Raw genomic sequence first — 12697 nt, 5'->3', positions numbered from 1 at the left:
AATGTCCCAAATACAGGATTATAAGCTTCTTAAGGGAATGAAGCTAATATATCAATCCCTTCTAGTTCTCTTAGTAGTGAACTAATTTCACTTACTAAGAATGCAGTAAATGCTAAGAGTTGACTGACAGAAATCCTGTAGGACAGTAAGTCTTTCTCAGGAGCTGAACAACAAAAATTAAAAGTGCTATTTTAAGTCCTTTATAAGTATCACTGAACACTCATTCTTTTTTCTAGCACTGAGAATACCTTGCGTGTTTAATTTTAAGAAAAAATAAATGATCATTGATTTTTCTAATCTCTAATGATGCAAACGTAGAGAAATTGAACAATCATAAATTCACTTTTTATAGAAGAGTATACCATTTTAGGTAAAAGTAAGGTAGTGTCAGATTACAGAGGACCTTGAACGACAGGCTTAGGTGTTTGGTCTTCCAAAGGCAGTGGAAGCATTTTAAGCAAGGCATTTAATTTCATAAATTAATTTGGCAACACTTTTTAGGAGAGAAAACAAGGGGGAAAGAGATGCCATGAGGAGGCCTGGCTGCTATGTTAACAGAGTAGTGAAGAACCGAGCTTATAATATCAAGCCAACACAGTGGATAGAGTAAGTGAAAGATACTCAAAAAAGAAGTTGGTTCAAGTAAGTAAATCTAAAAGCCCTCATTTTATCCATCTTATATTCATTTAAATGTGCTGACAAGTGTGAGGAGAGGTAGAAAAAATGTGTTAAGAGAGCTCATGAGATAAGAAAGAATTTATCCAAGGATGACAGTGAATTTTTGGTTGGCTACAAAATGTTTTGCCAAGAAGAAATCATCATTTTTCTAAATTTCAAAATGGGTTTTGATATATTTATTGAATTCAATATTATATATGCAGATATACATTACATACATATAGTATATGTATATTATATATATATATATTATACCACACACATATAATCTGGGAGTATAATAAAGTTGCCTATATACTAAAATTTTTATATTAAGTTAGTGTCTTATTTTAGGGTGCTATAAAAATATGAAAAGATGATTGGCTTATAAACAACCAAAATTTATTTCTTATAGTTCTGGATGGTAGAAATTCTAGATTAGGGTGCTAGCATGGTTGGAGTCTGGTGAGAACCTTTTGAGCTGCAGACTCTCCACGTATCCTTACATGAAAGAAAGGAGACCAGAGAGCTAATCACCTAATTATTTCCCAAAGGCCCCATCTCTTAATGCCATCACATTGGAGATTAGGATTTTCAACATATGAATTTGAGGGGGACACAAACATTTATTCCATAACAGTTAAAAAAAAGGAAGTACTTGTTTTCTATAACCAACTGTGTTTGGTTAATACTTATTATCTATTGCCTATGACAGTGACCTGATTATCAATTTAAATGAGATGATTGAATGTGTATAGTCCTCTTTTGTTATAGGTGTTTAAAATTCACTAAGTAGCTTCCAAATCAGCCTTGTTTGCAACACACTAGTTCTTCAATAAAATGGCACAGTTCTAGGTGAAGTTCGTGAATCACCAACTTTACAGTCTTAATGAATCTCTCCTCCTTAGGGCATTATCTCTCTGTTTCATCTTCTTAAATACCATCAGTTTATTTGCAGCAGATTCTAATGCATAATATAAACAAAAAGTGTCAGTCTACAGTGCCCAGGGTTTAACTGCAGAAAAGGGGGATTGCTTCTTTTTCTTGGGGCCTTGCTCTCAGCAATGTCTTACTTCTGCCCTCATGCAGAAGTGACCCAGTATCCCAGTGACCCTTCATCCTTCTTCTGAGTGACTTTTGTCTTCAGTAAGTTTTTGGAAATATTCAGGAACACCTCCCTTCCTTGATTCTTCGGGTACTCTCTGCCCAGATCACATTTCCCTTCCTTCCTGTGGATCATACCATATCTGACTTTAGGGGACCCAATGAACCCCTTACATATCATAAATAGTGTGTAGAAAAATAAAGCTTTCTCAGCATTTAAATAAATTTTATTAGGCTTTATTTGAATAGAAAAATATGTTTATTTTTATTTTTTAAAGATTTTATTTATTGGGATCCCTGGGTGGTGCAGCGGTTTGGCGCCTGCCTTTGGACCAGGGCGCGATCCTGGAGACCCAGGATCGAATCCCACGACGGGCTCCCGGTGCATGGAGCCTGCTTCTCCCTCTGCCTATGTCTCTGTCTCTGTCTCTGTCTCTCTCTCTCTCTCTTTGTGACTATCATAAATAAATAAAAATTTAAAAAAAAGATTTTATTTATTCATGAGAGACACGGAACAAGAGAGAGAGGCAGAGACACAGGCAGAGGGAGAAGCAGGGTCCATGCAGGGAGCCCGACGTGGGACTCAATCCCAGGACCCCAGGATCATGCCCTGGGCCAAAGGCAGACACCGCTGAGTCACCCAGGCATCCCTGAAAAATATGTTTCAATAAAAACAAAATATAAGGGCAATAAATGGATTTTAAGATTTCAGATCTGAATAATTACCTAAAAAGGGACTTAGCTTGGCTAAAGAAGTTGTTGGTTTTGCTCATCTCAAAGATTTTAATGTAGAGGAATACACAGTTGGCCAAAACACTCAAATAGCAGCTCCAAAGTTTGTTTTGGTTTAACAATGAGGATTTGGGTCTTCAGGCCATCTCTCATAACCTATGTTAGATTTTCATCTATAGGCAGAGATCCTACAGTTGTTCCTTTCTATCCAGGTTAGGTGGAAGTTTGTACTTTGCATGGCCTTGACCTTAGTGATCTCTATTTCTCTAAAACCAAACTATCTCCTCTTCTGTGTTTCTCTATACTTGGAATCCTGACTCATTGTTCTTTTTCCTATTTAATTTACCTAACCACTGATGGGACTGGTCCTACTCTATAGAATAGCCAGGGGCAAATACTTCTATTTTGAAAGAGCCTTGTCACCTGCAAGATGGAGCAACTTCCGTTCTTGAGGGTAAATCCACCTCACATCATCTTCTTATATTTCCACCCTTTCTTCTGTTACTGAGTCTCTATCCAATGCAAAAACTTGAGTCCTACGAACTAGATACTAAGACCATGTGCATAAACTAATGTGTGGCACCTGTCCTCAAGGTATTTATAATACAATGAGAAGAATCACTGAATACTTAAAATTGCTGGTTGGTTTAATATCTTTCTGACCACCATGTTTTAGTGTCCTATCTGAATAGCCCCTATTATCCATCTTTGCCTACAAAGCAGAAATGATTGACATTTTTGTCCAATTAATCATTAGGTCTTTCTTGGCCCAGGTTACCTGCTCCTAATGTTTCTCAGCAAGGATTTCCTTCGCTGAATCTGCTCTCAATCATCTCTAGTGGTGTGACTGTCCAGTATCCCATCACCATATATGTACAGTATCAAGGTTATTTTGATAATTTGAATAAGGTTAACTTAACTTCACTTAAATTCTAGATTCTAGAGGAATGAGTGTCAAAATTTTTCATATGAAGAAAACTAAGGTCATAAAACCAAGGATCCTAGAATTACTGACCAAACTTTAATATGCTTATATTTGAAAGTAAATATTAGCCACCTTTGCACAGGGAGAAGAAAAATGCTATAATATGAAATTAAACCAAAAGCAAAAAGGCATTATTATTCCTGATAGTTTTAAAATAGTGTTCACTTTCTGCAACAGTCAAAACTTTAACTTATTGCCTATCAAAGAAGTCTTAAAGCTATGAGATTTTATGTCATTTATGCCCAGAGGTTGATTGTCCTCTGTGCTATCCTTTCAAGGACTGCTTTTATTTTCTGTTTTAATCTCAATATTATATTTCCATTCCATACATATTCTGAGAGGTCATAAGTCACCAACACCTTTTATGCAAATCAAATAAAAATGTACAGGATGTTTGGTTTTTATTTTTAAAAGTTGATTCACATCTGCTCCTTGCTGCAGTCTGCACATGCAGATGCTTGAAAAGTCCAGTTCTTTGGCCTTGGCATCCTAACTCCAGTAGGCATTTTTTTTTCTTTAGAAGGCAGAGGTCACGCTATCTTTCTTTATTGTGTTTAACAGTAAGTAACCACAGGATAGTGTTCTCTCAGAACCTAGTATTGCTCCTACATTTTGGCATGTATTATGAAGATTTGGTATGTCTTTAGTTATATTAAGGAAGCAACACAAAAGTTTTTTGTTATTGTCCATTTGGACATCTTACTGAATTTCACAGTTCTCATATGCAGATGCTGTAGCACCAACATTTTATTACTATTTAAGATACATTCATCAGATTTAAGATACTGTAGCTAAGTTCCCTACCCCTTTTCCTACCCATAATTAATGTTTCTCTATGCTCAAAGTATTTAAAAGGCTTATTTTTAATCCTAAAACCTAGAAAATAACTCCTACATAGTTTACCCACAGAATATACAATAAAGTATGGTGGTCAAGAGCATGGTTTTGGGAGACAGATTGACTGCATTGAAAACTTATCAGTGTTCTCTACAAAATATGTGATCTTGGGCAAGCCACTTGACCTCTCCAGTTTCTTCCTTGATAGCACCATCTCGCATGTTTATTATTTACATTAACCAAGGTGATGATTATAAAATCACTTAGGGCTTGGTACTTGCTAGGTGCTCCATACATAATAACTATACTTATTACTAATCATAGCCAGGATCATGATCTCAAAACATGATCCCCACAGCTCTCCTTACCACCTAAAGTAACTCCTTTATAATAACTCTTAGTATTAAGACACTGTCTTGAGAAAGGCACTGAACAATAGTACAACATCACCCAACTAGTTTGGTTATAACTGATTTTGCCTCACTTTAAAATGTGGCCACAGTAGCCACCCCCTTCTACACGGTCACGCTGACCTAGTACCTTTGCCTGGAATTGGGCTGCAACCTCAACCACACCTGCCACCTGCCAGCGCCCCTGGACCATGGACCCCTGCAAAGTGAGTGAGCTTCAGACCTTCGTGAAAATGTGTAAGCAGGGTCTGAGTGTTGTGCACACCGAGGAAATGCACTTTCTGCGGGAGTGGTGGAGAGCATGAGGAGAGGGGGGGTAAAATACCACCTGATAAAACTCAATCAGAAGACAGTATCAAGGAAGAAAACACAGTAAGAAGGTGGAAGAAAACATAAAGACAGACGAACCATCAAGTGAGGAAAGTGATCTAGAAATTGACAATGAAGGTATAATTGAACCAGATACTGATGCCCCTCAAGAAATGAGAAAGGAAAATGTAGAGATAACCAGAGAAATGATGGATCAGGCAAATGATAAAAAAAAAAGTGGCTGCCATTGATGCCCTAAATGATGGTGAACTACAGAAAGCCATTGACTTGTTCACAAATGCCATCAAACTGAATCCTCGCTTAGCCATTTTGTACGCCAAGAGGGCCAGCATCTTCATCAAATTACAGAAGCCAAATGCTGCCATTCAAGACTGTGACAGAGCTATTGAAATAAATCCTGATTCACCGATTCAGCTCAGCCTTACAAGTGGCGGGGGAAAGCACACAGACTTCTGGGTCATTGGGAAGAAGCAGCACATGATCTTGCCCTTGCTTGTAAACTGGATTATGTTGAAGATGCTAGTGCAATGCTGAAAGAAGTTCAACTGAGGGCCCAGAAAATTGCTGAACATCGGAGGAAGTATGAATGAAAAGGTGAAGAGTAAGAGGTCAAAGAAAGAATAGAAAGGGTTAAGAAGGCCCAGGAAGAACATGAAAGAGCCCAGAGGGAAGAAGAAGCCAGAGGACAATCAGGAGCTCAGTATGGCTCTTTGCCAGCTTTTCCCAGGTGGCTTTGGGTGGAGGTGAGGGGTTGGGGGGGTGCCTAGTAATTTTCCTGGAGGAATTCCTGGAATGGCAGGAGTGCCTGGGCTCAATGAAATTCTTAGTGACCCAGAGGTTCTTGCAGCCATGCAGGAACCAGAAGTTATGGTGGCCTTCCAGGATGTAGCCCAGAACCCAGCAAATATGTCAAAATATCAGGGCAACCCAAAGGTTATGAATCTCATCAGTAAATTGTCAGCTAAATTTGGAGGTCAAGCATAATGCCCTTCTGACAAATAAAGCCCTTGCTGAAGGAAAAGCAACTTGGATGTCACAATAATACAATGGATGTCACAATAATACAAACCAGGGTACCTCTGACCTTCTCAAGAAGAAAGCTGGGGTGCTGTGAAGAGAATCCCTACCCCTCTGCCCCGCATGCAACTGAAACATGCTACAGTGGTTTGCCATTAGGGTATTCATTCAGATAATGTTTTCCTACTAGGAATTATAAACTTTAAACACTTTTTAAACCTTAAAAATATTTAAAAACATTAAAAGGGTGTGTTAGTCCCTACATTTTTCTTTACTAATCATTTCAGTTTTTTTCTCTTTGGATTAATTGGGCAAGGAAGCTACTTCAGTGTGGAAGGTTTATTATTGCTCAGTTTGAGTGAAATAAAGGTTTATTAACGAGAGGCAAATATAACATTTAAATAGATGAAGTTTGAGTTGGAGATATGGTTACTGAGGTATTTTGACTTGTCTTTCTCAATGTTTTACTTTTTAAACACGATTTATTTGGATAAAACCATTGGGACCACCAGTATTGCAGTAGGACCTGAGTAGGGGCCAGAAGTGCTTGGCAGGGCAGCAACCTTACTCCTTTTATATGGTGCACACCCTTGTGCAGATGCATTTAAATCTTACACTGTGGTGAAGGGATGGTTTTTATAATGCTTCAGTAGAGTTGGATTCTTTTGCTGTGTTCTTGTCTGATACAGAAAATAAATGTTTTGCATTATTTCCACATAAAATAAATAAAATAAAATAAAAAAGTGTAGCCACAGAATCGTGAAAAAGAAAAAAGCACAGAAACATTTCTGATTACGAGATGAAGTTGAAGGATATTGAAAATTGAGAACATGGAGTCATGTTAACATTGATAGATGTTATTATTTTCATGATATAGATAAGTTCAAAGGATTACCTACCAAATTGCCATAAGCAGTAAAATTTGGATGATATATGCCCCCAAATGAGAAATACTTAACTGTAATCCTGGCTCAGTGTAATACTTGCAGTATAACCCGAGGATGGGGAAACAGCCTGAGTAGTTCCTCACTGTAAAAAGTCAATAGCATAGCTTTTCCTGTGCAGGGTTTTAGGAAACCACACATATGCAAGTACAAGACTGTGGAAATGTGTGAGACAGTGCATGACATATTGTGCTTGTTCAACAAGTGCCAGTTTCCATCTAACACTAAACTCCATACTCTTCTTGCTATCCCATGGGAAGACATACCATTACTGCATCATTTGTACTTCTAAGTTGAATAAAGAGCTGGTCTTCTTGCTTTTTCCCCTAAATCTGGGACTTTTTTCCTTTCTCTGTTTATCCATTCATTCATCTGTCCTACCCATTCTTCATCCATTTATGAATGTCCTGTTTACAAAACTGCATTACATTCCTCTCTCTTCAGCTTTTTCTTTTCAGTCAAAATACCTAGTAGTTAAAAAAGTTGTTATGAAAAAAATAACAAAAAAATTAAAAAGTGGCTGTGGACGTAAAGATTGATTTTCAAAGTCTGGGGCTTCTAATTACTACCAGAATGTTTGGCTGCTACTACAACTCCCTAGAGAAAGCTGGCTCTTCTTGAAAATGTTAGAACAAACAGTCAACCCACCAATCGATTCTAAAATGCTTTCTGCATTTATGAAATATAATCCAACTAAAGTGGCATATGTAATAGATAGGACTGGTTAGACTGTAAGAGCAGATACCTAAGTTTCAACAGCTTAAAACAGTAGACATACTTGGGCAGGTATTCTGGGGAGCAGAAAAATTCTACTCCTAGTGGTTATTAAGGATGGACAGTGGTTCGTGCCCACCCAGAGATGCCAAAAACAAACAAACAAACAAACAAAACAAAACAAACAAAAAAAAGGATGGACAGGTGCCATCTTGTTGTTCCACCATCCCACAGAGCCATGTCATAATGAATATCCAGCCAGAGAAATAGCAAGTCGCAATCATGGAGGAGTCACACAATATTTCACCATAGCCTTGGTCTAACAGTAAGCGCAACCCATTTGCTCATAATGATTGGCAAGACACAGTCATAGACACACGTAGCTACAAGGGAGGTGCCTAGTGCCAATTTACTGGAGGATAAAGCAGGATGGACTTCAGTGAACAGTGAGCGATCACTGCCACGCGTATCAAAGAGAAGCTATAGTTCAACTGTATTTTTGTTTACTCTAAAACAACAACTTGCTAGTCTACTGATACTTATCCCATTTTGTTGAAGAATCCCTCAAGGAATAGTAATTTATTTTGCCTCTTCCCCAATGGATAACATGTTATTTGGCAGAGTGGGTGGCATTAGTTGTAGAAGGGGGATGATCTTTCTTAATGTAATTTTAAATAACAGACCCAATTTAGTGCAGCACCAGCAAAGTATTCAATTAAAAACACATTATTAAAATAAAAATTAATGTTCTGTTGCCGAACTGCTTGGCTGAATGCACCAATTAAAAGTTTTCTTATCTTCCTGACCTCTTCTCCAATCTCTTTGGGAAAGAGAAAAGACATACACATAAACACACACAACTTTCTGACCAAATAAATTGAGGTTAATGATGAACTTTGTCCCCGAAATACTATAATCTTAATATTACCTACAGCATTTGACACATGTTGTATGGCAAATAATTGTTAAAAAAAAAAAAAACACATAATACAAATCCCCAGAAGAAATCCTCACACAGGTAGCAATTATTTTGGCTTAAGAGCTCTGTGGATTGAGGCTTAGGCTCACCTAGGCCTGCGGGTCACCTGAGCCTTCCGCAGTGCCTGCTTCCCAAAGGCTTTGTCCTTCCATTTCTGGATCTTTCTCATCTGCGAGGAGTACCCACATGCTCAAGAGGGACGGCTAGAACCTTATCCTGAGGTGGTCGTCTACTGGTCCCAGTGTTACGCATCCTTCCTAGGGCTGCAGACCTTAATGCACAGAAGATGATCCAGGAGCCAGTCGACTGGCTTGTCCATATAGAACATGAGAATGAGCTCCATAATTGGACTCAGGTCCAGCTACTTGACTCTCTTCTCAGTGAAGCCTACCTGGGAGAACTCCAGAATCATCCAGAATCATTGTGACCATGAGGATATTTGTTTCACCTAAATTTTAAGATTATGGAGACTGCTGTCATTTTCATCTTCTTTAAAATCCTATGTTTATGGAAAGTAAAATTGATGAACTATAGAATACACTTTGCTACAGTAGGGGTCTTTAATGCTTTTTAAAGTTAGAGCTTAATTGATTTGGAATCCTCAGAAATCGAGCGATAACATATAAATATGAGAACAAGCAAAAAGATACTTTTTTTTTTTACAACTTTAAACTGAATAATAAAAATTATTCAGTTGGACCGTGGTTGAAACCAGCCCCAAGATGCTAACACACCTCTGAGGTGATACTGTCCCTTGGGTCTGGGTACAATCATTGGAATTGCCTGGAGCAAGTTTAAATACTTGTCACAAAAGCTTCTGAGCTTCATCACTTTGTATCCAGCTGCATCCAGGCCTGAGGTGGTGGCCACTTGACACCAGGAGCCACTTAGTGCCCCTTTGGATCTTGAGCAAGGAAGCAAGGCTTGGGGGAGGAGGGGGTTGGGAGCTGATACTGAGTGCCTGCAGCATCTACTCTGTCTTCACTATTCAGAACTTGTAACTAAAATATTTAAAGAAACTGATTTTAAATGCAAATTAAAGGGCAAATGTTCTCAAAAGGTTTCTGCTTCCACGCTCCTTTTAGTTCCCACTGTACCCATCCTTGCTGCTGGGTCCATCCCAAGCCTTGGAAGCCACAGTGTGTCCTGGTGGCTATCCTGTGAGATCCCAGACTTCTGAGGCTCCCGCTGTGTTAACTTGACAGCAGGTGGAACCCTAGCTGTGCGCTGCCAGGAATGTGCCTGGCTTCCTTCGGCTGGGCCCCTCCAGCCTGACAGGCCACACCCTTGAAGAGACTTGGTGATTTCACAAAGGTTACCAACATCTGGCAATTAAAAAAAAATAAAAAAATAAAAAAAAATCATCCGGTCGTCTGAGGGCTATTTGAGTACAGAGTCCTCCATGGAACTCAAGTGGGCCTGCGATGTCGTCCTTCGGCTATGCATGATGCATCCTCGAGACTGTGCAGGCATCATGGGGAAGCAGTAATTAAGGGTCTGTTGCATTTTCTCCTATATAGACATTCTCTTCTTCACTTTTTGCTTGCAGGATATTTCATATCTAGGGTCCGCTGATACCACCTGCATATAAATTTGCTCTACCAAATTCCCTTTCACCTCTTGGGAACACTACTAGAGTGTGTGTTTTAGCATTCATCCACCTTCAGGCAGTTTCTTTCTCCTCAAGATCTATTTGTGGATGTAGGAAATCTAGGATTTTGTGAAGCAACAAGTTTTTCAGGTAGATCCAGCTCCCATTTCCCTTCTTCCTTTAATATTTTATCTTGCAGTGAGTTAGCCTTTCTATTCTAGTGGAACACTCTGTCAAGCTCATCTGTAAAGGTTTATATTCAGATGAACAGTGATTGTACCCTCAGTGTTGTACAGCATTGAGAATACACAGACGATCACGGCAATGGCTGTGGAGTTGCAAACCAGCTTTCTCATCTGTGTGTATTTGCACATGTTGATCGATACATGTTTTGTGAATGCACTGAAGTCAAGTCTCCCTTGCTTTCCAAGAACTCTAGGCCCTCCAAAAACCCAAATGGCCAGAGTGATACCTCTTTGAACTAGATTTAAAATGCGGCAAGTGGAGTCATAACCTCAATTTTTAAATTAATCCTATATGATATGCTTTGTGATGGGGAATCAGGAGGTGAGAAGACGTTAAATTTTTTTAAAACGGCAGATGCGGACAGCTATCAGGAATGGTCTCTTGTCACATCACAGTTTAGAAATTAAAAGCCATAGGTTCATAGGAGATTTTGTCTGGAAAGAGCCAATGATATTACACATAAACGCAGGTGCGTACACAAACATACACACCATGTGTACAAACCCAACATATACACACCTGGATACAAAGACACCTGAGTACTAAAACACAGTGTGCATCTATATAGTCCAATTAGAAAGAAACTGGGACAAAAACTAGATGAAGAGGTCGTCATGGGTAATCTAGAGGCTGTATTCTGAAGCTCCTTCATTTTTCCAGACTTAAAACTGGGCAGATGTCTCCTGGACAGTAATTTTCATTGAAGCCACAGCCTAGAGAACATAGTCTTTCATTCTAGGAAACTTCCACATGTGGTGCAGAAGTAGCATTCTGTTACAGGTAGCTGCTGTGCCACCAGAGGCCAGGAATGCTTCCTGGTGAGTCTCCCTGGCACCACAGGACACCTTTCAGTCCCTAAACAAACCTACCCAGCCTGGACCAATGGTTTCAACAGCATTCCGTTTCTCTATTTGCCCATTTGGAAAGAGTTAAAGTATACCTTTCTCAGGGGGTGGCTCGATGATGTAACTCAACATTGAATTGCCTTAAGTGAATGCACCTTCCTCCTAATACTTATTGAAATATAAAAATAAAAACTCCGTATAAAGGTTTTATTTATGAAGAGTTTATTTTTGAATATGGTTTCTATCAGACTGTGGATAAACAATGACTCTTTAAAAAAAAAAAAAAAGAGCTGTATGAACAGATTGCTCTCCCAGTGGGAATGAACTCCAAATATCAGGGAGAGGGATGACCTAGAATCTTGAAAAGCTGAAACATTCCCAGGAGGAGGCAACCTCTCAGGTATTTTTCCTTCTAGTCTTTGCATAGCTTCTCATCCCTGAGAAGTGCACAGTAATGAAATAGGTCAGCATGTGGAGAGATATTAAAGAGGTGTTATCTGCCCTGTGAATCATGTCATTCACTGCTTTATGTTCCCCTAGAAATGGAGGAGAAGCAAGAACTCATTAGAGCAAATCAGGCCCAAATTTACAAGCATGTTTTGACTCTCTTGTGATGGATTCAGCCTGGAGCTCTGCTTTAGGTTGGCAGGATGATAGAGGTCAGGGCTGTGGAATGGCAAAGGGGAATCAGCATGCACCTGCTCTTTTTTAAATATTGTTTATAATTCACCCATGCTTCAGATGTCTGTCTTTTCATTACACATAATATTGGGTAAGTGTTGTCTGGGATAAAATCAAGCCCGAGTTGCAGGTACTGCTTTCAGGGAGCTGGCAGGCAGGAAGGGACAAGGAGAAATGTTAATGTTCACATTTAATTTGAAGGCGTATGTGAGTTATAGTTGTGTGTATATCTGACTCAGCCTCTGACATTTATCCAAGGGCTTGCTATATGAGGCACAGTACATGGATTATCTCATTTCATTCTCACAAAAATCCAATGAAATGATTATATACTTGGTTCCATTTTGCAGATAAGGAAGCTAAAGTAATGAGCTCAAGGTCACATACATTCTGCATGTAATCACTTCAGACTTTTATGTGTTTTGGGCACAATTGCCAGAGAAACAATTCTTAATGCTGCTTTGATCTGTATTTCACTCCTTATTGACTTTTCCCAGTGATTCCCACTGTCTACATAACAAAGCTGTGACGGACTGGAGACCCTAGTATCAGAGCCCTATCTGTTGCTTTTACCTCTACTCTAACAGGAACCAGCTGTTTTTGCCTTCTTCTCTTGCTGTTTCTC

General features: G+C 39.1%; 1 pseudogene; it reads left to right on the top strand.

Annotated features, from left to right (window-relative positions):
• The first annotated feature begins 4916 nt into the window (after positions 1 to 4916).
• LOC112913776 (hsc70-interacting protein-like) lies at positions 4917 to 8711 on the top strand (annotated as a pseudogene).
• Positions 8712 to 12697: the final 3986 nt, after the last annotated feature.

This window comes from Vulpes vulpes, chromosome 1 (assembly GCF_048418805.1).
Source record: "Vulpes vulpes isolate BD-2025 chromosome 1, VulVul3, whole genome shotgun sequence".
NCBI classification, from domain to species: domain Eukaryota; kingdom Metazoa; phylum Chordata; class Mammalia; order Carnivora; family Canidae; genus Vulpes; species Vulpes vulpes.
Note: the sequence above shows the minus strand (reverse complement) of the source record. Positions and strands in the feature narration are given on the sequence as shown.